The 26,602-nt window shown below is 36.6% G+C and overlaps 1 protein-coding gene across 2 annotated transcripts in view; it reads left to right on the top strand.

Annotated features, from left to right (window-relative positions):
- The window catches only part of brinp2 (BMP/retinoic acid inducible neural specific 2), a 131,357-nt gene that overhangs the window by 22,519 nt on the left and 82,236 nt on the right, over positions 1-26,602 (top strand). For both annotated transcript variants that reach the window (XM_087811072.1, XM_087811070.1), the window contains exon 2: positions 21,744-21,979. The gene's annotated coding sequence lies outside the window, so the exon portion shown is untranslated. The remainder of the gene's footprint in view (positions 1-21,743; positions 21,980-26,602) is intronic.

The following is a 26,602-nucleotide window of genomic DNA, read 5'->3' as shown; positions in this document are numbered from 1 at the left end:
AAGAGCATATAATCTGGATGCTGCTCGTAGACATCAGTTACTGAATTACTTTTTTTTCTGACCCTGATCCTGACCCTAACCCTAACCAGGATTGGACCGAGTTGTGTGGCTTTCAGGCAGTGCTACAGGTAGGATCCAGATTGACCTTTAAGGCTCTTAGAACTTCAGGAGAGTGCTGGATTAAATCAGGTTTGGTGTGGCAGCTTGACATCGAGATCAACTTCCTGCTCTTTACAATTGGCTAACCGGGATACAGAAGGCAGACCCTCCAAGTTCTTGTGTAAAACAGCGTTTGTCTGGACACCATGATGGACCTGAATTTAACACAGGTACATTCTAGTGTTACCAAAAGCTTGAAGTGAATCCTGGATCTTGGAGCAACTAGGAAAACAGGTGGAGGTTATCAATCAATGACAACCAGAATGTAGCACAGGTGTGCCACTGGCATGTGTGTCTGGCCATGGCACAGATGAATGAGCAGAACCAGAGTGTATATACAATTACGTAGCTTGAAGATATTGCTCTGACAGTTCTTGGTCTTCCAGAGACACATGTCTTCTCTGTACTACCCTTGCCCACATAGTCGACTTCACTTGAGGGGGCAACAGAGTCTGATTATGTTGGAATAGCCGAGAGTACATTCATCGGTACAGCCTTCTCCTTTGGGGTCAACTAGTAGGAAAGGCGATGCGAATGTGACATAGAATAATAGGGTACTCCACCTGGATGCAATGGCCTTTATCTCGCTCTTGCTTGACACCTGCTTGGCTGATTTCTCTGAGGGGAGGGAGCTCCTGGAGGGTGGGACTAGCTACCACCTGCAAGTCTTTTGTCTACTGCTGCGGTTCTTTTTCACGTCTATAATTTAACTGCTTTTGAAATAAGGAATGATGTAAATCCCATCACCCAGTTAGGGTTATCAAACTTTACTATCTCTCCATCAGCGAGACAGCATTCACCCACTCACTGTTATTTTCTTTAGTGACAAAAATATGAGCCAAAATTCATATACATCACCTGCTGAATCATACAGTTCTTATATGTATATATATATATATATATAATATATATAGTTGTTATTATAATGTCGAAAATACATGACACTGAGTGCATAAAGGTGTTTTTTCTGTCTGGACATAAACGACACCACCACATATTACAGACCCTGCCGCTTCCATGTGCCTTCATTTCACCCAGCTGGATGGCTATGTATCATTATCTGACTGCTCCTGCTGCCTGGCTTAGGTTCAGTGACCTTTTATGCTGGACTTTCCCGGAATGAAGGATGGAATATCAGCCACAGCCAGTGCACAGACCGCAAGATAAACGTGTGTAAGAGTAAGAGAGTGGATGATCAGAAAAGATGGCAGCATTTTGGTAATGAAGCTGTTAAGGGTCACCCAAGATTAACTCATTTTCATCTGATATTTTCAGAGTAATCAATTACAGGAAGTAACATTACAGCGAGCCCTCTCAGTGTAGACAGTAAACTCAAAGTGCTCACGATATTTACACGGAGTACTTCCTGTCTCCAGGCTTCTAGTCTAGCATTGTCCACTTAAATCAATCTTACAATGGAGACTTGTATACGTTTTCTTGATTAATTTCTCATCTTGAGGTTTTAATACAAGAGGGACGTTACAGACAAGCACCATGGAGGTATTTGGATGTTTTTAAGAGCGCCATTTTGGACGAATATGACAACAAAGACAACCAAGTTACAGTCGGTACGTTAAAAATCGACTTACATTCTTGGCTGAAATCACTTTAACTGCGGTTGTTCACATGGTCTTTTGGACCATGATGACTTGAATCAACTGCAAGTCTGAAAGTTAATTTAGCGGTGGTGTGAACAATGGGCCTCTGAGGACACTAATACACCCACATGCCCAACAACAGGCTTTTTAATGAGCCCCGTTTGATTGATGGGAAATGAATGTGTCGTGTTTGATTCATGCTTGGCGTCAGGTCTTTCCTCTTATCATCGGTTTAGGCTGTAATTTTATCCCTTTGGGGTCAGTGGATGGTTCAGATCGATCAATCAGAGAACAATATGGTTAATAATGACTGATGAGCTGAATGAATAGAGAAGTTAAGTGCTTCAGGTAGGAGATGCGGCTTTTCTCAATGGGCCCTGATCGATACTCACATCTCCACTCCTCACCCTCGTAATGAGAAACGCTTACAATTGTTTGCCATATCAGTGAGGTGTTGCATTGTGAAGCTGAAGGATTCCAGGCATGCGAGCAACACTTTATAATCCTCTGCTACGCTTGGGGGTCAATATTATCTTTTGATTAAATAAAACATATACCAACATTGGAGTAAATATTTTCAAGACCACTGTTAACTATATGATGACCAGGAAGTTATATTAATCATGTCAGATGTTTAACCTTTCACCAGTAAATACATACAATAAATATGTACAGTTTTTATATGACTGATGCCTGCAGAGACAGTAAAAAATGTATAGTTGAGGAGACACTTTAATCGATATAGTAGCCACTTTTATTTTTTTTTTTAAAGTATCTGAAGTTTGCAGACATTAATGGTAAAATAACATTTAGGGTAAAAAAAAATGAAAGCAGTAGATTGGAGTCATGTCATACTGATTGCAGCATCTTTTTTTTCGTCAATATATTTAACTTTATTTAATTATAATATCATAAAAAAATTATATTACAATTAAAGCCATATCTAAAAAAAAGAGGTCTGCCATATATTTATTAAGGCATAACAAAAATAAAATCATCCTGAGCCCATTATCCATCTAACCAATACATTGACCCAAAACACAAAAATATTAGGATAACAAATATACACAGATATTTTCAAAGATAAAGAAAAGCACACACAAGTGTTATTATTCAAACACAACATATACAGTAATTCATGTCATGCGTTTGATTTACCATCAACGCAGTTACATCACTTGTCTATACACTTGTCTAGTCTACAGGTGTATTAACCCAAACTTTGAAGCTATTAAGTATTTAGATAAAAGACACAATAAAGAGTTCGAAATTTTGTTTGTAAAAAAAAAAAAAAGCTATACGCTAATGTAGCTGCTTTTTATCCACACTTAAAGTAAATACATTTGCTTTCACTAGAATTAAAAACCATGTGAATACACTTTCTTTTTTTAGGTAAAATAGAAAAAACTAATAATATACACATATCTCTTCACATGTGTTGGACCACAAATATTCACTTACAATGAATTTATATTGTGATTAAAAATATATATATTCAAAATTGCTAAAAAAAAAAAAAAAAGTAAAATTAAGTAAAATATAAAATACTTCATGAATGTACGAAAGACACAACATAAAATAATTAATCATAATTTTGATTTATTTCTTAAACAATTATTTTGCAAAGGAAAGTATGACCTTATGGTTGAACCTTAGTCAAGTCCACCTCTTGTTCAGGTTCCAAAGGACACAAGGATACCTCAAAGGTTCCACTCAATCACTTATTTTTTCTTTCGGCTTCTCAGTATTTGGGTCTTAAACCTTTAAAGACAGACAAACAAAAAACATTTTAACTATCCATTTAAATTAAACATTTTTAATGAATTTAAACATTTAAACAGTCTAAATTCATTTTAAATTAACTTAAACATTCAAACATTTTGAATTCATTCAAACATTCAAACATTTTAAATGTATTTAAATGTTCAAATATTATAAATTCATTTAAACATTTTAATCAAATATTTTAAATGAATTAATAAGCACTAAATCTAATTTCATGAATTTTCCAAAACTTTTTAGTAAAGCTGATATTTAATTTTGTACTATTCTTTTGAATCTGTTACATTTCATTTTCCAAACTCAAATGAAATGTTATTTTAGCAAAACTCATTCATCACAAAATCAATATAGTAAATGCTGCAATGTGTTCCTTAACTAATATTCACAGCAGTAAACATAAATTTGAACATCTCAGATGCTTTCAAACACAATGAAAGTAAATAAAACATTTCATCGACCATTGGCGTCTTTCGACTGAACCCACTGTGCACTTGGAGCGTCTTCTCTCTCGGACCGACTGAGAACCTCCATGACTTCACAGTTCACTGGTGCTTCACATTAGTGCCAATGACGGAAGCAGCTGGTTTGCTGCTGCTGGTGCACTCTGGGAAGTGTGGTTCTTTGACACATTCTGAGATTCAGCTGAACACCTAAAGAGCAGAATTCTTAACTAAAAATGAAATTTAGCTGCAGGGATGGAGGAGGAAGTTCCATAAATATTTTGGTGCAACCATGAACCTGTTTCTTGTTTTGTATTGAGGTAAGTTATCCCACAATGGAAAGATTGAGAGTTACTTTCCATGATGACTTCACTCCCTGTTGCTGCTCAAGTGGCCACATTGATTATGGAAAATCAAGGACATGCTTTGAGAGATTGACAGGACTTGAGATCAAAACATTTTTCCTGCAGCCTGTAAAGGATACGTCAAGCCTAACAGCAGATAAATAATGCAACTACAGGATGTCTGCAAATGAATAAATTGAGTTGATGTGGGAATTGGTAGCTTGAGACCTTCACCCTCGCAATATATTTGTTTAAATGATTAAACAAAGAATGTTAACTCTACCGATTTCATATGCAAAAAACATTGCTTTTCCTCATGAAGATGTAAAAGAATAAGCCTTTTTTAAAAGCTGTTTTAATGGTAAACAAAGAGGATCTTGGGTACATAATGATTTGCCGCTTTTATTTGTTCCATCAAATGAGCAAATGTTCGGTTCCATGTTATAAATTCGAAAGCGCTGATCATGCTTCTTAGGGATTATGTTTTCATTTTAATGTTTTTCATCTGCAATGCAAATGAGTGGATACAGATTATGATGTTTAATATCGGCCTTTCTCTTTAATGTAATGTGTAGCAACGCTGTGTTCTATTAAGAATTCATACGAGATGAGATGTGAAGGATCCACTGGTGCTGATGTGTTCAATGATGATGTTTGAGATGGGTTTAAGACGTACATCTTGATTCAAACATTGCAGATTTTTCATTTTGAATTAATTATGTAGAAATATGCTATTGCTGGTTTATTACCAGATGTTGATTTTGAAGAGATGGCCTTGATAGAATCTGTAAGATTAGAAAATGTAACATGTTTAGTAATGATTTACTTCATTATCGTGCTGGAAATATTTTTGACTTCTTACTTCCAATAAGTTTGAATGTGTCTTCTATTCAGGGATGAAGATTCATGAATCAGTTTTGCCATTTATTTATAGCCCTTCAGATGGCACTCTTGACTTTATATGAAAGTTTCAATAAAATAGCTGCTTGAAAATATTAAACAGCAAAGAGTGCCATCTAGTGGGCTCAAAAAAAAGAAGACGATGCTTCATAAAGCTCCATTACTACTGTTAACTTAAATCTGATAATAATGACCTGGTTTAGAACAGCTCATTTATGACTAAAATAAAATAAAATAAATAAAAATGATACCCAGTCATTTCCAATTATTGATCTGTGGAATTGATGACATACTGAGGCCGCCAGTCAATCGTCTTACTTTCATTCATGCGGGATCAGCCTGTTTTCTCCATCGCTTCATTCTGGCAGCATATGGGGCCAATTTGATACATTTGATGGTTCTTCCTGCCACAGCATCAACTTCTTAAATGGAGCAATTAAAGACGTTGAATGGCTTGAAAAAGCAATTGACGCAATTGAAATGGCAGCTGAGCAGGTTATCATGAATATTTATGTCACGAGTCAGCACGTAAACGAAGATCTTCGGTCCCGCCGAAGGAACCTCCACAACAGCGCCGCAGTTTGATCCGATCCTAATCGAATCAGCATCTTTCAGATTCTATTCCAGCGCCACATGTTCATAGATGAACTTCAAAATGAGCTGAATTCAGAAAGAGAGCGTTGTATAAGCGTTTTCCATGCATCTATACTTGAATGGGATTAATTACTGTTAAAGTGTTCTGGGTTACAGGCAGTGTTGCTAATCCAAAGTGGAGTTGACATTTCTAATTGTTGGTTTTCTTGGCTTGGAAGAAAGTGAACAAATATTCCCAAAAACGTACAATTAACAAGTGTAATACAGGCAAGATTAATAACTTACATCACTGCTGCTCTACTGTGTATTTGAGCCCAAGGAAATCTATATTATCTGTCATGTATCGTATCCTTGAAGCCATAACTCAAATATTCAATATTATGTGAGGGACTGCACTACATTATTATTGCTTATTCTCATTTTTTTTAAATATAGATTTTCCTGGAATATTGATTTTAATAGACATTTTCCCTAATGGGTTTTAAGTAGGGTTGTAATAATACCGAAATATCAATAGTCAATACCAATTCCAGGACATTTATTTGATACTTCGAGGGCCGCAGAGAATGTTAATGTTTTTAAAGGCAGGCTCAAGACCCATCTTTTTAATTTATCTTTTAATCAATGTCTTACTTTTATAGTGGTTTTATGTTTTTATTTCATGTCTCCAGTGTTTCCTTAGTAGGTTCCGTCTGTGCTGGGGGTTGTGATCGGCTCTCGCTGGGATGTCTCTGACTTGTTGTGCACATCTGCTTGACCAAAAACTATTATACATTCAAACAGTGTTGAGCAACCTTCAAGTATAATAACAAAATGATCCATTTGTCTTGTAAATGTTTAAAAAAAAAAAAGGAAAATCAACAACTATTATACATCCAAACAGTGGTGATGAGCAGAGATAACATGAAATAACATGAGGTTCTTCTTCTGTGCTAAGAGAGCTCATGTGTCTACTGCCCCCGTCAGTTCCGTCAAACACACGTATATTGGGTATTTTCTGTACCAAACACAGCTGGTATGGTTGTATTATTTGCGTGCTGATACCGAATTGGTGTCAAAGTATCGATTCTTGTGACAAGCTTAGTTTCAAGTTGGCATTGTGTCCGTTATTCAGAGTCACTCAACCTTCACAACTGCGACCTTTTCGACACAACAGACTAGTTGATGTCAATATAGGTAATTGCTGTCCATTCCAAGATGCTTAAGTTCAACAAGTGGGTAAGGATCCTCCCTCCTTTGGGGGAGCACATAACCCCAAGACTGAGAAGTTTTCATGATGGTAGTGATGGGCTGAAGAAGTTATGTGAAGTAGTGTCATTTTTTAAGCTCTATAAATTTTGTTTTTTTCTTTGTTAAAAATAGTGTTTCAACAGTTGCTCTAAATTTTGCGGCTCGACATGAATTTTCCACGGCCCTCCATTTATTGTCCAAGTTTTGATTAGTGCAGACAGAGCGAGGGATTCCTTTTTTGTTTCAAGTCAAATGGTTAAGGATCAAGTTCAGCACATACTATATTACCCTTTGTATAGCATTGATTATAAAGTTAACAAGAAAATGCTTCATGATTTTCCTCATTTCCCCATCGCTGCGAACCATTGTTTCTGATTTGGCGAATCCCCATCTTGGATGCCTGATATTCCAGTGAGAACTGAATGCATCACTTATTAGATCCTGAGGTCACAAAACAAGACAATTTAATAATAAAAAGAACAACACCAGATCTACTCAATAGTTACATTGCTTGCAATCATCAGTTGTGTATTACATTACCTACCCAAGACAATTGTGTTACTATTGTTTACATCAACTGCCGAGGAAAGAAACCGAGTTTCATATTTCGGCAGCGGTAATGCTTTTTAATGTTGCACTTTTTCTCGAGTGCAAGAATTTCATGTTCCGACTGCCAGATTACACCATTCCTCAATACACCTGCTGCACGCTGAAAGTATTCCATCACATCCCGAGCAGCTACATTCTATTTAATGAAACTTGCCAGAGCAGTGAGGACAGCCATCCTATATTTCGGAATATATTTTACGAAAAGATGGATAATAAGCCTGCCAGGCAGGAAGTCGAGTTCCCCAGTAAACACTTTTGATCTATTGGGAAAATGAGTCGACCCTTGCTTGTTAGAGAAACATGTTGGCGACATGATAGTGATTACTGGTGATGAATGGACCTCAGAGAACATGCGCAGCCCTCTGTCAACTATCAGTTTGTGCTCTGAATGCTGAAGCCGGCAGTAGATGTGAGCTGCTTCCTGAATGTTTTTCTTTGATATACCCGACACGTCATGATAGGAAAATGACATTGTGGAAGGAGGTTTCACTATTTTTGGAAAGTTCCACATATAATAAGAAAATAATAATCACATTTCTGTTTTATTTTACGATTTTTAAAATGTTATCAGTAAATATGTCCCTTGTTAACATACTTTGTTTTATCATTTAAACCAAGATATTGTGAGGGTGAAGATCTCAAGCTGCCAATTCGCACATTTACTCAATGTATTCATTTTTATTTTACGTCAGATAGAGTCTGTTACTAATGTTGGGCTGATGAAGCTTCATGAAAGAGTCTCATCATTTTAAGAGCTCAGTAGATGGCATTGTTTACCTTATAATAATGGGAGGTTTTATTAAAGTAGTTGCACAAAGACAAAGTTTATACCGCAAAGATTGACATCCAGTAGGCTCTGAAAAGGATGCTTATAACTATGTGTAAAAGGGAAATGTAGATTTTATATTTTTACATTTTGAAAAGAATAGTTACACTTCATTACTTTTATCGTAAAATATATTTTTAACTAAGTTGCTTAGCTTCTCTAACGTTGCATATTATGAATGCTTAGGTTTTCAGATGTATGATTCTAATATTAGCCACAAGGTTTAGGGATTCTATACATAAATGCATAATCATGAAATAAACATTTGTAAACTATAAAATCCACGGAAAAAAAAGGCTGTGGTACCCATTGGAAATATTCTTCTGCAGGATGGCATTTTCTGAAATAACAGCTTGAGTTACCAAAAACTTCATGAACATGCAATACATTGACTCTGGACCCTAAACAGATATAATTAGTAATGGACGGATGAAGTGAAACATTTTTTTCAATTTCCAGGCTGTTTTAAGCAGTTTTAATGTGGACATTATATTCATGGACCGACCTTTATGTATATATTAAAAAAAAAATCCACTAGTTTAGTTCTAGTTTTAGTTTAGGTTTATTTCTTTGTAAAATTGACTACACCTTGGGTATTGACACGGTAAGTGTCAGAGGCTAATCTTACTTTTGAGAAAATACCGTCAAAACAAAACACATTTAAGACAGAAATAATCAATAGAGCAGAAATTACACAGACACAGACTGGTCCTTGGGTTGGGAAAACAAATCTAGTTGACTAAAACATCAGAACAATGCTTTGTGAAGCGCGATCAAACCATAATTATCAGTTCCATTAAAATCTAATTTACTGTTACTCCAACAGGTAAAGGATAGGTATACTGTATACTCAAATTCAGTGGAATGGTAAAATACTAAATCAGCAAGAGTATAAGTCATCATCATTCTGGGGTGAAATTTAGGACTCCATAAAACTTTATTTATGGTTTTAATCTGTACAAGTCTTAGTAAATAGTTAAGTCCAGTTTCAAGCAGAAAAATGAAGGGTCTTAAACACAGTTGTGTGTCCATGACTCTTATAACCAAGAAATGCCTAATCCACCACCAGTTTCCGGAAGAAACCTACCTTTTTTAAAGTCGATTAAAAAGAAACTTGCCCTTCTCGCCACTCTCCCTCACTCACCTTCACACTTCTCAGTCCTCCACTTGATTCTCCCCCGTCTCCCTTCACGAGAGGTGTCTCACACATGGTGGGTCTGTTTTGACGGCTTTGCATTCTGCCACTAGGTCGTCAACTTCAACTCCCCCCCCTGTCCATCACCGGCTCTCCTTGCGCCTGTGCATTAAGTGTAGAGCTTCGTGGTGAAGTCACAGAATGCGCCGCCGTGTTTGACTTCTCCTGGCAGGTCTGAAGGGAATCTTCAGCCCCTGTGTGATGTTAAGCTGCTGTGGTTGGTCTGTGTAAGCCGGAACAGTTGGTGAAGCATTGAGAAGCCGTTACGGAGAAGCTTTTAATATTTCCCAAATGGAAATGCGCCATGGGAGTGTCTGAGTATTGTGTTAAAGCACATCGATGCGGGGAATATTCATTCTTGCAGAGAACCACTCTCAGTCACTTACCAACTGGGACACGTTACTGGAATTAGCATTTTTATTTTCTCCAGAAAATGGGGGTGTTTTAGTGTAGAAAAAAGTGCCTCCCTTTGGGAACAATTATCCATCTAGGAACACCAGAGGTTCAATAGTTTTTTTTATTAATCCAATCAAACAATTAAAGTGTCTTTCCTGTGTTTAAGTTGAAAACAAATAAGATCAGTACTTTCTAAAGAACTTTACTCCGTTTATTTGCAGGTTTAAAAAGTAGATTGGTAATTTAAACTTAAATTTTTAGCGTTAGAATTGATTTGCAGTCAAGGCATCAACAAGAAAGACAAACCAGTCTTTGGCTGTGTCGTCTCCAAGTTTTTTTGTCTGAGTGCCCATCAAGTTGGAAAGCTTCCACATTTATCTGCTTGTGCCAATGAGCCTTGATTTCTTCTCAGAAAGCTCTAAACTGCTGACAAATAGATCGTTTTTTGAAAACAAGCCAACCTTTGAGCAGCTTTTATCCAACCCCAAGTTACCTTCAGAGGAGCCTCGGCATTAACTACACCCTTCTTCAAGTGAAAACTTACAAAAACAAGTTACATTTGTTTTCAAAGTTGTATACAACTTTGTTAAGTACAACTGAGTTATTCTTACTATTTAAGGCCTAGACAAAAATGTGCCCTCTTGATGAAGCTTCATGAAACGGTGACCATTTTCCCAAGCAATGGATGGTACTGGGCTTAAGAATTATTATAAGTTTTATTTAAAAAGTTGCTCAAACCTTAGGTTTGTACAGAAAAGAGTGACTGCTTGTGGCACAGTCTTTCTCTGGGAGAGATGGCTGTGGAAAGAATTGGCACAACTGTGAAAAGAAAGTTAATGGATGAACAGTATACCATGAGTAAATGAAATAAGACAGTGTAAGAGCCATTTTAGATACAGATCCTCCTCAATTTGCCTTGCATTTCTCAGATGTTGAAGGGTTAAGACCAGTATATGTCAAATGCAACAGAAAGATCGATTACCACAGACAACAGTACGTGTCCAGGAAGCTGGTGTTCTTGTATTTAGACATATGTGAATTTTATTGACAGATGCCCTCAAGTTGCTTTATTGTTTACCTCCTTTTTCTCCTCCAACTTATATTCAGTACTTATATAAGTGCTTGTACTTGGATACGGCCCACCTCCATGTTTAGCCACATTTTATTTTTAATGTACAGGTGGAGGCAAAAATATATGAACCCTATTTTTACGGAGTAAATAATTTTAGAGTACCTAAATTTAAAAAATCAAGACTGTATGTTTTTTTGTTGTTATATTCTACACAAATATACATTATTTTGCTCTCTAAGAAAGTCTGGTTTGGAACATATCAACATTTCAATATGAACCATAGAAGGGAAAAGTTATGTGGCCCTCACAGTGAAAAGTTTCGGAACCCCTGACTTATATAAATACAATATTATTTAATTATATTTAAATTGAAGCAGAAACAAGTTAATCAGCAGGCGAATAGTCACAATATTGCAGTATACCCCTTGAATATATTATTTATATATCAATGACCAATAACAAAGAAAAAAATCGAATTATTGTACAAAAAATGTTTTCGAGTAAAGATGACCAATAGGTGCAAACCGAAACTGAGTTTGCAAAATCTTTCAAATATAATCATACAAAGATGTTATTTTAGATCTGACCTTTTTTTATATTCAGAGAAATTATATAAAAATTCATGTGCAGCAGCAGGGCTGTTCAAGACTTTCCTGCTTCTACTTTCTTACCCTCCGTCATGTTCGCTTTCAAGACTGTCTGCTGATGAGACAGATCAAGAGCACCTCGGGCGGTTCAAGAAGTTCAAATATTCAACACTTTAGTCAAACATTTTATTCCCATCTCTCATAGAAATGCGTCTCTGGAGGGATTTATCATTCATTGTCCTTGTCACCACAGCCATAGCCTCACAATTACCGCTGCAATTTGGTGGCTGCGGAGCACCGTGGAAATCATACAGTCTGCCTGGGAATTGTGTATTCTTTATCATTTATCACCCTGCTTTGGTAAACAACCTAATTCTAATGCCGGCTTATTTGTTTAGTTGTCGCCGTTTCAAGGTAATATGTTCCGTCACGGTACGGAATTGCATGAGCAGCTAAGTGGATTTTGATTAGTGACTTTCTGCTTGTAATGATGGAATAGAAAATAGGACAACTTACAAGCACGAGATCTTTTTAAAAACTCAATACTTTTATATGAAACTTTGAATTAAAACCTTCCAAAATTATTTTCTTTAAACAGACTTGTGATAAACCTTTCTTTTACCAGAGTATGTAGGCTTTTTCAATGAAAGGAAAGAACAATTAAATCCTAGTCATGATCGTATTTAAATCCTGTAATAGTCGAGCTGTAGAAAATTAGCATTACTTACATAAATAAATAATAGTAAATGTATGATTTATTTAAACCTAAATAACTAGAACCATTGGAATCAATTTTTCAGAAGGCTATTTGCTTTTAAATCTTTAAAAAACTAAATGTAGTCACTTTATTAAAATATCTGACCACCCAAGTCTATACAGTGATGAATCCTAACATGATTATTATATACAATCATTTTCTCTGTGAATAACCTCCTCCTCTATAGCCAACTCTTTTATTCACACCGCACACTAAAAAAAAAAAAAGTGGTGTTGCCAGAAACGAGCAATAAAGCTGTGATAATGCAGTCCATCCTGTGGAGACGCCTGCAGTGTTCCATTTCTCTTCACATTCATTATCTCACCTAGTCCTTCACACAGCTGGCACCATCTATATCGCTGATGCTCCTCGTCTGTCATCCTTCTGCGTCCCCCTCTCTAACATCATCCCCTCGGTCTCCAACCCACCGTCTTAACGTGGGCATGCAGTGGCCTGTGGGCGTGTCATTACTCCGTCGTTGCGACGTTGCCACACCTTTTGGAATCTTTCGGAGGATAGTTCCATCTCCATCACTTCAACTCATTTGGACCCCAACCCACAAGCAGCCCTTGTTAATATTATAATTCATATCCTGACAGTTATTGCATATTAATATCTGGATGTTATTGACGATGACAGCAGCACACACGTCTTCACTCTCGAGACTCAAAGAAGAATGGCTAAGCCCGGCCACGTCTCTGATACTGCAGTCATGTTTATTCCACGCCGCAAAAACTCAGTGGGGATGTTGACTGTCCTCGGATGTCAGGAATTATCATGTTAAGTAGAGAAGACGTTTTGCTGTCTGTGTTTTGAGAGCAGCGCGCAACCCTGTCAGATTGAGGATAAGTGCCAGAATATGAATGAGTACATGTATAAAAGCTTTTCTGTGCCCAGACAATGATCTCCTGTGTTGTATAAAACATATTTTGTCATTCATTTGTATGCTCTTTGTTTGCAGTAGAGTTGAATAATGTTATATTTCTCATCTTCTGTGGATTAATATTGATATATTACTCATGTCCTGAGCATAACCCAAATTTGCAGTATGTTCTGGTGTTTTCTTTTTTTCTTAGATGTGAAGGAATACATAATAATCAAACTGTGTCAGGGTCTTCTACAGTCCAGATCAGCACTGACACTATTGGTGAAGAGAGTTTCATTTTGGTATCCAAAGTCGCCAAATTTGCTCTACTTAAAATCCTGTTCTAACTAGTAGACGGCTGGTTCAATCCACGCTGGACTTACACACTTCACATCTGCCTCAATAAAGTTGTAAATGTTTAATGTATAAGCAAAACAAACCAAAACTTAACTTTCTGATTAAGTGAACACAACTGTTGTGAGTCTCTGGTCACTCTAGCACTTTAACTCTAAACTAAAAAGGGGTCTATTAGCACACTTTCATTACATTAAGTAAGTTAATTAAAACCTAAACTATTATTTATTTATTTTCATTTCAAATAGGTCAGGTTGACAAATAATCTCTGAAAATAGTTAGTGTGTGTCGCAGTCGAATGTGCTTGCTAATGACAGCAATGCCAAAATCCTGGTCCAAAAAATGTAAAAAAAAATGCATTACAAGTTTGAGTTTATATCTTAAATCAAGGCAGGCTAGGGTTGTCACAATACCAACATTTTGGTAGTTGGTACCAGAAACTAAACAACCTTTTTGATACTTTGATACTATGGTAAAGAAAAAAGCTTTGCTTACAACTTTATCAAATAAAGAAAAAACTAACAATTGTTCGTGTCACATTCGAAGAGTGGTGATAGTAACATTCTGTGTCCATATAAATGCAAAAATAAACTTAACTATAAACTATTATAGACTCAAAGAGTGCTGATGAGCAGAGATGAATACTAGAATTTTATAAATGTGTAAATTATTAACTAAACCTACTAACCTACCCTAACTATAATGAATTCAAACAATGCTGTGTAGCAGCCTTGAAGTATAAAAAGAGCACTGTCAAAGATGTCTGTTAGTTGTTGCTGCTGTCTCTCCTGCTTCTTGTCAGTGTCATCCCACTGATAGTGTCAAAGAAAAAGGGAAAATAAAGTTCTCTTTCAAATAACACGAGCTCAGCAACACTCACAAATCATCTCATATTGTTACTTGACATGACTACATTGGCAAATTGTGTTGTGAGTTCAGTAGCCCCCATTTGGTTCTGCAAAGAATTTGATACTTATGGTACCAAAACAAGCTTGTATCGTTGTATTTTTGGCCTGCTGGTACCAAACTAGTACTGAAGTATTGGTTCTTTTGACAACCCTAATGTAGACGCACCAACAACCTGAAATAACAAAATGAAAAATAGAACGTTTTCTTTACCATTTAAATATGCACGCGCCCCGAAATCATTTTTGTAAACCTATGGGACACAGGAATTATTTAACTGAACCAACAGAACTTTACACAAGTGTAAACACTTCATTTGTTCGATCGTTTTTCCTCTGCAGCCATAAGTGAGAGTGTGTATCCCAACGTTAAAATTGGGTTTCATTTCATCGACTGTTTATTCACTGCTATGTCAGAAACGCTGAAAGAGATGGATGGAAAAAAAATAAGCCACTCGGTAATTGACAACATAAGTGTGAGAGAGATGCTACAGGGGTCGGGAGACCGGATTTACTGCCAAACATCACAAACACCTCCTCAGCGTAGGCACATACATCAAGGGCTGGCAATAAAAGTAAAGTGGTTGACTCATTGTTTTCTCACCTGGGCTCCAATTCTTTTTTCCTTCTTCTTATTATCCGAGCAGACTGTAGGAGGAGGACTGATTTTATTCTGTCACTTACAGCTTTGGCTGCCTCGTGACTCATCAGCTCCTCGTCCTGTGTTACCTGTAGGCAAACATCAGTGGAGCGAGAGCACGAGTATGATATAGAATGTCTTTGGCAACCGTCCTTTCATTGATCCTAATAGAATTCTCCTTTCTCTCTGTGTTTAGGCTAAATCCGGCTTTAGTCTTTTTTTTTTCCTGTGTGCTTCTATTCATTTGAAGTGAGGGGCCCCTTAAGTTGACAACTGCTTACTGCGCTCATGGGTAGGGCACAGCAGATTAGTCAATTAAAAGAACCCGTAGAGGCAAATATGCTCAGTTTTTGCTTCATTCTTAAGCTTTCATTTTCTCCAGCTTAAAAGATTATGCGTGAAAATCCTAATTTAAACAAATATTTTGGAAAAGTCTGGGACAAACGCAGTGTCCAAACTCCTTAGTGAGGCTGTTTTCGCTGGCCTTGACCAAGGTTTGCTCTTTTAGGCTTAAGAGGATTTACAGTTCATCAAAGTTTTTTGTTATTGAAGAAAATCTTTTTTAAATCAAAAAAGTTTTCCTCTACTAGGGCTTTGTTGAAGAGAGCACTTTGCATGGTTGTGAGTTATTATTATCTAATTGTTCTGTTGCATAAAGAATGGGAGTTGATCTCTTTCTCAACTAATGAGTCTCAGTTCTCACTAGCAATATGGTACAGATTTGTGAGAAGGGCACCAGATTTTACAGGCAAGTGGAGAGTAGGATTAATAACACACTCATATGGCTCAAAAACATTCTGGTAACTGCCTAGGAGACTGAAGCTTGAAAGCCCCCGTTGAAATGGTTAAGCTAGTTTCTCGAAATCTAATAAGCAGCTGAAGATGAGAAGGCTATATTTGAATACCTCTGAGTTTTTTTGTAGGGCATGTGGAGTTGCTATTTCTGTCTGGGTTTCTTTTCATTTCTTCGAATAGTTGTAGGCAAGAGATAAAGAAAACTCTTGAAATCATCCATACTGCTAATTGAGTCCTATTTTTGGCCAATAAAAGGCATTTTGAAGAGTCTGGAAAACACAAGACCATCGATTTGTGAAGCTTTAGTAGCCTGAATATTTGAAAATGTTCATCAACACATACTGTATTGGAAAAAAAGTCTGATTTATCGCAATTGTTTTCAAATCTAACATTCTCAGATAGCATTCAATAATGTTATTTTTGAAAATGAAACAGCGCACAACAAAAATAGCAATTATGATGAAGTCATCATTTAAAAAAAAAAGTATATTCTGGTTGTTGTGGACATTATTGCAATTAGTATATCATTAAAGAATAGTAAATCATACAAATAAGACAAAAAAGAAAATTAACCTTTGTGTTATCCGAGGGTCAAGGTGACCCAGAGGCCCAAAAACAAGAGTGTTTGTGGTATCCCTTGTTCTTTCTCTGGGTCAAAGTGTCACAGGTTTCCAGATTTGCACATTTGTTTTCAGGCCTCCGGGTCAAGGGGTAAAGCATACATTGAAGTTTAAAAAAAATTATGAAAGTTACATTCAATACATTCTTTTCCCAACAGTTTTGTAGATATAAAGCTTTTAAAAAAGCAACATCAACATATTTCATAAAATGTTTGGTTTAAATATACAAAAAGCAAGTTTAAAAATGCATTACTGTAGTAAGATATTATATGCATCAGAATCTGGTAGCCATTGGGGAATTTCTTTCCTTTTTTTTGTAGTTAGTTTTTTATTAGGTATAAAAAGTAAAATTGAAATATTGCTTGGAAATTGAAAAAGAATATTATTCAGATTAGTAATATAGAGAAAGCCGTCTTAGAGGGTTTGACCTTTTCACGTGACATGGATTTAATGACCATTAGTTTTGGTGTTTAAGGACAATTAAGACGTTCATAAAGCAATTTCTACTCCCTTTTCACACTTCATTAATTAGAGGACGGTCCCTTAAATGCTGTCATGCCACTTGTCTCTGTTGAGAGGATTCTAATTAAGCCAGACAACCTTGTAGCATTCTTTCTGATAGATTCGTTATGTGGTCGATTTGCATACTGTATCTATGACTTATATTGTTTAATCTGTAGGTTCCTACACATATCTAGTGAACTTGCATTTGTTTTGTGTCAAATCAAATTTTAAAATGGTGATAATAATAATGGTAATAATTAATATGATCATTTTTACAGTTTAACAGTTTACCTGTTTTATTTATGTTTGGTTTTTGTTTTTGTTTTATTTTGCGAAAAGTTTTAAAAAAAATCAAACATTTTAAGACATTTTTAAATCAAAGTTATGTTGAAAGTGAATTTATCTACAAGCTAAATTCTAAATATCAAGAGCCGTGAATAACCAAATACTTTTTAATCACTAAGTACAGAGTCGTCGAGCATAAGTCAGAAGCATTAGGCATGCTTTCCTCCAGATAAGAAGAACCCCAAAGAGATGTCAGACATCAACACTTTCGTCACACAAACACACAACAGTCTATACATTATTATTCATAACCCAAGACCTTGACAAAGATTACTTTCAAGTGGGTATTATTAGGAATGTTAATGAATGGAAAACGGACCATTTTAATGCCACCTTTCCTCCAGGAGACAAGGGCAAAACGTGAGAGACTTAATAATATAGGGCGGGATAATTACAGCTTTGGCCGTCATCGTCAAGCAGAATAAAGCGGCATTGTCAGGCAAAGATCTCTAACTAGCCGCATTCCGTGTGAGAGGCTAGCTTAAAGGTCAGGCCATTGTGAGAAATTAGCAAAGACAGAAAAGGTCACAGAGATTGTTCGCCGCTAATAGATAAACTCCAAGGTATTAATGGGTTCATGTTTCCACATTTTATCAGCAAGTGATGAGGCACGGAAGTAGACCAGCAACAATCCAATTCAGCCTAGAACGTCCAGCGATGCTGACCTCACCAGCTGTTTGTCCATACTAATGCCTGATTAATAGTTTTAACCTTTTTTGTGAGGGAAGCAAGACAATTACCCAATAGGGTAAGTAAGTAAGTTATTTTTTAGGCCAGGGTCACAAAACGCTTAAACAATCGAAAAATACTCAATAAAATATATACTAAAAAGGTCAAGATAACAGAGACACACAGAAGAGTCCAAGGAAAAGCCTTCACAAGTAATCATTTCTTAATATGTTTCTTAACATCAGTCAGTAGACTCCATCAAGCGCAACAGCATGGAGGGATCTCTCTCCTCTGGTCCTGAACCGTGTGTGAGGAACCATCAGTAGATTCTGATCCACAGACCTATGAGCCCGAGCTGGGGTGTAAGGCTGGATCAGATCAGTGATGTAAGGAGGAGTCTGACCATGAATAGCTCTGAGAATAAGAATCAGAATTTTAAAATTGATCCTGAAAGAAACTTGAAGCCAGTGAAGAGTTTTAAGGATCGGAGAAATGTGAGTTCTTCTACTTGAGCAGGTCAGAATTCTTGCTGCAGAGTTTTGTATCAACTGCAGGCGAGACAGCTCCTTCTTAGACATGAAAATAAACTGTTACAATAGTCCAGGCGAGAAGACACAAACGCATGGATTATAAGCTCCAGATCATGTTGTGACAGTTATGCTTCTTATACAGAGATTACAAGCACTGCTTGAGTCAGTTTTAATCATTCAATTAATTAATGCAAAAATAAACAATAAGATATTGTTATTTATTGCCATGTGTGTTTAGTCATTAAGCCCAAATCAGCCACCAACCATCCCTTAAGGATGAAATAATAAGAACAAATATTTTCTATGTATTCACTGCTGAGGTGGTCTGGAATTTTTTCAGGAAATCCCTTTTGCATCACCCAGTTGAGAATATACTTGATAATTCACTTGAGAGACTCTTTTTTTTCATCTACGGTCAAATGGCCCAAGAACTGGATAAAATATCCAAGAAAATAGAAGTTTTTAAATGATGAGTTGATGAATAATTTCCCTAATTTTCAGAATCCACTAGATGATATTCTTTGGTTGTATAATCTCTATCTTTGAGCAACAATTTAACCTATTTTATCTATGAACCTTCTCATCATTTTGGGGAGGGAACGTTTAAAAATGTAATATCACATGAAAGTAGTTCATAAAGTAAAAATGAAAAAAGCAGAAGAATTTATAGTCATAACATAACCTGATCAGGGATGATCAACCAAAGAGAAAACAAGGAAGCAAACCTGAATTAGAAGACAAAGGATGGTCAAAACACATGCTTGGTGCAAATACCAGAAATAAAGGACACAACAAAGAGAAAGTCATATGTCACATGGAAATACAAATGTTGATCCTCAGGCACCAGAAAAGCAGATCAATATAAAGTTAAATAACAGAAGGGAAGTGAGAGACCAATGTTAGCAAAGTAGACGTCAACATTATTGGCAAAGCTTATAAGCAGGTGGCAGGAGGTATGGTTTCAGATCATTTGAAGTGTTGTATCATAGCCTGTGAAGCTCATGGAGAAGAAGAGCAGGAAGTAACAGGAGAGGAAACGAAAGCAGAAAACAACACTAAGACTTCATCTTCTTCAGCATCCTCGCAGGTGAGCAAGAGAAAAAAAAAATGTAAGCCTAAGAAATAAAAAAGGCGATAAAAGCACAATAATAATAAAAATAAGAGCAAGAACAAGTATAATAATAAGAATAAAATAAAAAAAATGAGAACAAGAAAAAAAACAAAAAAAAGATTCTACATATGAAAATACATTACATATTAACAGAAGCAAGTACTAACCGAGGTATTTATGCTGCTTTTATAGAAGAACAGTGTTTTAGTGAGAGTAAATCTGTAGTTTTCCAGACCAATCATGTTTTATAAACGTTTTATATTTATTCATTTGATCTATTGCTGCATCAAGATAGTGACGGGATACTTTAAAGGGCTCCTGAGTAACCCTGAAACATTCCTAGAATAAGTAATTGTTTATGTACATTACTCCCTGGTACCAATGCATCAACAGTGTCTGCCACTACAGGCAAAGCCCAAATACATCAGTGCCTAAGAAGATGCTCTTTAAGCGCTTTTAGCGTACACCATCGCTCTTCCAATTCCATCTCACTAAGGAGTTGTAAATCTCGTAAGCAGCTCCAAATGCACACACAAGGAATAACAGTTGCCGTTAGTGTTAGCTGTGCAGCCTAATCAGACCTCATAAATAAATCACAAGACATGTATGACTGCGTCAAGCTTTGATGCGTGCATGGAAATCAGAAAAAATATGAGTTTGATAGTTCGTCTGGTGAAGCATACAGTCTCATGCAGGGATCAAGGTGTGTGTGTGAAGCGGGGGTCGATACCAGAGTATTTTTAAGGGCTACTTGAATCTTTTTTATACAAACTTTACAGGAAAGAAAATCATAATTTTATTTGAAAACTCTTTGAATAAAATAAAAAATAACGCTATAAGTAATTATACTTGAGAAATTGAGTTACCTAGAGTCACATAACTAGTGAGTTCAGATTATCACAACTCTGATACCTTTTCACAGAAGAGGCTCTTTTCAAACACCAGAAAGTAACCGTACACAGCAAGGTTTTGAGACTCTCAGAAGATTACATGGATACTGACCAAACCACACATGAGTGGAAATCAACAACATTTTTTTTGTTGCTTTTATTTGGTGAAATATTTCTATGAGAACCCATTTCATTTTTGCAAAAGCGCTCAGTTGGTTGATAACTCAAATGCTGTAACTGAAATATCAGCCAAAAATGCCCCCCCAAAAAATCCATCACCACTGTCACAGTATTTTTTGTGTGTGTGTTTTGTCTTGTTCTTTGGAAAATCAAAATAAAATATTACAAAAAAGCAGGTAAAGGCTCCTGAAAGGTCAGTTTTTTAATTTCAAATATTTGTATTGTTTTATGTAAGGAAAATGATTATTAACCTTTTGTGTGGCATACACATGAAAAACAAAAGGAGTACAATAAATTAAAACAAAAACAAAAAAAAGAGATAGTAGTCATTAGAAGGATAACTAAATAAGATTGTTTCAAAATTAAAATGAAATGAGAATATAATAAAAAAAACTGCAATATCAAAACCCCTTCCTTTTCAACCCGCAGTCTGTCAACCAGGACTAAACGTGTTATAAACAGAACCTTCTTAATACGATTGTTGATAAAAATCCATATATCAAAACACACTAACTGGGCTGGAGCTGGAATTCAGGCATCGCTGGACTCATACAGGACTTATCGACATGTGGCTTTAGATCAGATGGGGAAGAATATGGATTTATAAAGGTTTTTTATTTTATTTTATTCAATCTTTCTCAAACGCCATTATTGTATGAAGCAGTTTGGTGGTCTTGTGGACTGGACTGGAACATCATATAGTTAATCCACGCGCATCATGACTCTTCTAATGGAATTATTACAGTAACACATTATATTTAATGTTTATCCAGATAATTCTATAAAGTTTGTGTCAATGTTTTGACAATTCTTACAAGTTTTACATTTTGTCTTGTTCTTTGGCAGCTGCATCACATGCTTGAAGCTTGATGGCCAAACCTGAAAAGTGGACGTCAACAACAGAAGAAAACAAAAGACATATACGATTTCTCCACTCTTCAGCTACGACGGAGCATAGAAAGAACCCTCAGCAATAGGGGCTGTCTACTTCTCATCTAGGGGACACTTTGGAAGAAATTTGGCAATTTGAAAGAAGAAAGTAAGGAGGACAACAACTCGACAGCGGTGGGAGCAGATAACAGGTATGTGTCAGTTTATGCGTTGTTTATCATCAAGTGTGCACTAGGGAGCTGTCAAGTGGCTTGTTTTCAGCCGGATAGCGAGACGTGTTGCTGCTCTGTGCACTTGTCAACCAATTTCCATTATGTCAGGCCTCATTTAAAGTCTATTAGTAATTTAGTTGAAAGACGTGGCTAGGAACCATTTCCATCAGAGCTCCAGGCTCATCCCAAGCCAATTCGTAACCTCCACATAAACTTCTTAAAAGGGCTTTGTTAGCACCTTTTCATCATATTTCTAAAAGTTTTTCAACGTAATGTTGCTATTGTATTCTGACAATACCCGTCTTCATATCTTAGATCGGAGACTTAATAATGTTCTGCATCCTCTGAACTTTCAACCTCTTCAACAAATGCAAATTGTCTGAATGAAATCTGACTGCATCTTATCATTGAATCCAAGTAGGCTTTAGAATATCTGGCACGTCTGAAACACACCGCTGACTACTAATAGACCTGCATTCAAAGCACACCGACGAGACATTACATCATGACCTTCTGTCCGGCGTTGGTACTGGTCTGGAGTGCGGTGTGTTGCAACACTGCTATGCTAGTATGACAACATTGGAGATTTCTAAATCACCAATACGTGGTTAATTGCTCAGTATTTGTGTACTTCATTAGTCCTATTTGCACGGGATAAGTATTACCATAGTCATTTTTACTGACATGACCTAGAGATACAGATCTAAAAACAAGCGCAATTACTGAAAAAGAAAGTTAGTGTAACCAAGCGTTCCTCTTTCTGAGACGATCAAGTAGACAACCGTTTATTTTCTTTCGAGCGAGAGCACTGCCCTGCAAATAAATTTGCCCCAACATTATTCTTACAGAGGAGACACAGTGTGCTAGAGTAGTGTAACCGTGTGTATTCGTGTAGGAAACATCGAGGCTGGAACTTAGTTTGTATCTGTACAGCACACACATCTTCTTTACTTTCGTCACGTGGAACACATCCCCAACAACAACAAACTCGATCTACTTCCTTTTCAACCCCTTCAAAATAAAACAGTGGAAGGAAAAATGAACACAATGGCGAGTGCCTAGAAGTCCGTTACAGTGGCATATATGGGGCATTCATAATTACAAACACAGACAATCGGATTCACACAGGATTAGTATTATCACCCGAAGTCTGTGTTTGGTGAACTACAGTAGGTAATTTGCGGCGGAAATCTTACATTAAAAATCACAGACATGCCGCATTGGCATTGGATTAAAACTCATACTTTCTTCGCAATTATAACAAATTACCAGAGGTCCCCAGGTAATACTTATCCTGTGCGAATTGGATAAAAGTTATATCAATGAGTTGTTACTTAAGAGACGGGTAACTAGCTTGTGTATTGTTTCAATTATTTATCTCTTTTATTGAGGTTTTCTTTAATGGTTTGCTTCAGAGGTTTAATCAAGTCAAATCATTTGCCATCTTGCTTTTTTAGATGCTCTCTGGAAAAGTGCGTCCGCTGTCACCGCGACCATCCATCATCCATTTCTGTGGCGCACTCCTTGCAGACATGTTTGATACTGAGATATATGGCCTGGCTGTCAGGTGCGGGATTGTATTCATGCAGCATTCTACGCAGATATGTGGATAGAATTGGATGCTTGCCTTTGGTGGAAGGCAGTGTGATGAAAAATAACGAAAAAACAAATCAGTGAAGGTGGCCTATCATCTATGCCTACATGTACATGCATATACGTATCCGATTTTTAATAAAAAATGTTCAGTAGAATGCAAAGAAACAAGTTGGTTTCAGGCAGCACTTGAAATGTAATTTATCAAAGCATAGATAAATGACATACTTTAGCCACAATGAGCTTCAGCAGCAATTATGAAGACTAGGCTTTTTAATGTATGGAAGCTGGCTGAAATCTATTTAAAAAAAAAAACAGCTAATTGCATCATTAAAAAATAACTACCCGGCCAGAAGTGTAGTTACTGCTGAATCTATTTTAGTCTCCACAAGTCTGTGTAAAGAGTTTAGAAATGGAACACTTTCCAGGGAAGGGCATTTGGCCAACACATGACATAAAATACCTGATGCAACTGCCTGGTGGCTGGGCTTCCATCCACACGGTACGGTTAGATACACCCTGCAAGAACAGGAGTTAGTTGTTAACATTTTTCCTGAAGGGAAGTACCAGGCTGTCCTGGTGCTGGTCATAGTTTTTTTTTTTATATTAGAATTTTATAACCCAGTCACAATCGGGAAGCTCTTCTTAATTCATGCTTCTTGCAGATTATCTGGTGATCTTTCATTCATATCAGACCTTCAATTATAAATGTAGCAGAGCTCATTCATTCATTTTGTATTGATGAAGCTTCATGAAGCATTGCCTACAGAAACAAAACGTCAAGTTGGAAAAGCTGGTTATTGAAAATGTAAATGTTCAACATGTTTTGTAGTTATGTGCTGGTTAACTTTTATGATCATTGTCCACTAGGTGGCCCTCTTTGCTGTACAACATTTTGCGACTATTTTAATGAAACCTTCCATTATTTTTAGGCAAATAGCGCATTCTACTGAACTCGTAAAATTATGAAACTGTTCGTAAAGCTTCATCATCACATCACTACTTCTAGCTCAAGCCTATCCCAGCTTCATAGGGCAAGAGACGGAGTCAATCTGTTACAGGGCAGTAGCAGAATGTGAAACTTTAAATCTCTTTCTTATTTTTTATTGCCTCAACTAGCACCTTTGTATGTAGCTGAAATTACCAGTATTGGACTAAAACAGGACTATAAGGTTCATGTGTCACTTGTCACACTTTTCTCTGTATGTCTTTAAATATTGTCCACTAATACCAATGAAAAGTGTTCAACTACTGAAATGCCCCGCGCTAGTTAGAGAACTCAATAACGGGTCTGTTTGCAAACATGATGATGGCGAGCCAGGATTCATCTGTGATGACTATCCTTCGACTGTCCTTGTGGTAAGCTTGTAGTGGATGAGATGACTTGCCATGTCACAAATGGCTCTGGGAGCTCCAATGTCACAGCACGATTGGCTAAAGCTGCTGTGCTCCAGGATCCGGATGTCCTCTGAAGACATCCAGAACTCTTTGCTCTTCAAGTCTTGAAAATGAAGGAAATCTACGGATTAAATGGAATAACGAAGGTGGTGATTCATCGAACTGAAAAAACATAATTTGGATGGATGGATGAATAGATTTGAGAGATCATGGTAAAGGTGGGCTGGATCAAATAATGTACATAAAAATGTCTAAGCCCTGTTGTTTAAACCCTAAAGACACGCCCCCAAAGTTGCTCTTCACAGAGTCACTGTTTTCAATAGCTCATTCACAAATAAGAAAATACCTTTTGATGGGTTGACAAAGCTTCATGAAGCATTTTCATCCTTTTATATTTCAGTTATATAACATAATGTTGTTATATTAAAAGTTTTACATTTTTGTTTTACAGGGGTGGGTCGAATAACGCTTATAGACATACTTCCATTCAATTATTTTGATAAATCAGTTAAACTCATTAAATTAAGTTATGGTTAGTAAAGGTTTACACAACAATAGACATAAGCTATATGGTGCATCACCTGGTGGGAAGAAGTGTGTCTGTATGAAGCATGCAAGTGGAATGGTACAAGAACCAGTGAGGCTCTCTGCAGGGGGGTGACATGGCAACTCATTACAGCGTGAATTATGTGTTGAGGTGATCTACCATCAATGCCTTTTAAAGGTTACTGAAAAGTCATGCCTTAAGGTGTTAACATATTGTTCAGGTTGACATTCAATACGTTGAATATCTGTGAAACTAATGATGGAACATGAGGCGGCACTGCTAATGTTGGACTGATGAAGCTTCATGAAGCAGCGTCAGTATTTTCCTGAGCTCAGTAGATGGCGCTCTTGGCTTAAAATGATATGAGATTTTATTCAAATGGTTGCTCAAAATCAAAGGTAATACAGCAAAGAGTTCCATTTAGTGGGATGTACAGTATACATGTATATGAGGATGACTGTCATCATATTTCATGCCCTCTGGTAGTGAAATCACTTACATCTTTTATTTGAACATAGATCATCACTGTAGCTGAGTACAAGTGGGTGATGTTTCCAAAATGACTTTTCATGAGGAAGGCAGCGAGCTCACATATTGCAGAAGTATTAATAGATATGAAGTCTTTGTGCAGCAGAAACCATTAATTGTCTAATTGAATTGCTATGAATTCGATCATTAAACTGCCCCTCAGCTTCTCCAAATACCCATCAAAACATACCATGACTTAGACTGAAGAAAGCACATATATATATATATGAAATAACAAACATTCTATATATTTTTCATATTTTTCTTTTGTTCTGAGAGGTTAAACCTTTCTTTTACAACAGGCAAGGTTAAACAAGGAGCAAACTTTTTTTTTCTACCACTTAGCTCGCCTGGGTCATAGAATTCTTATGTTTACATTTATGCTCCAATATCAGAGCTTCATTAACCTGCACTGAAAGAAGTTGTGAGAGCAGAAGCTGCTGAAAGACTGACAACCTGAGCACGAAAAGATTAAGAGCTGAGTTTTCTTCATGTATTTGTCTCCATCTCTTTTCGTTCAGCCTTTGTTCAGTGAA

This window comes from Callionymus lyra, chromosome 16 (genome assembly GCF_982586985.1).
Source record: "Callionymus lyra chromosome 16, fCalLyr1.hap1.1, whole genome shotgun sequence".
NCBI lineage: Eukaryota > Metazoa > Chordata > Actinopteri > Syngnathiformes > Callionymidae > Callionymus > Callionymus lyra.
This window is presented reverse-complemented; position numbering and strand designations above follow the sequence as displayed.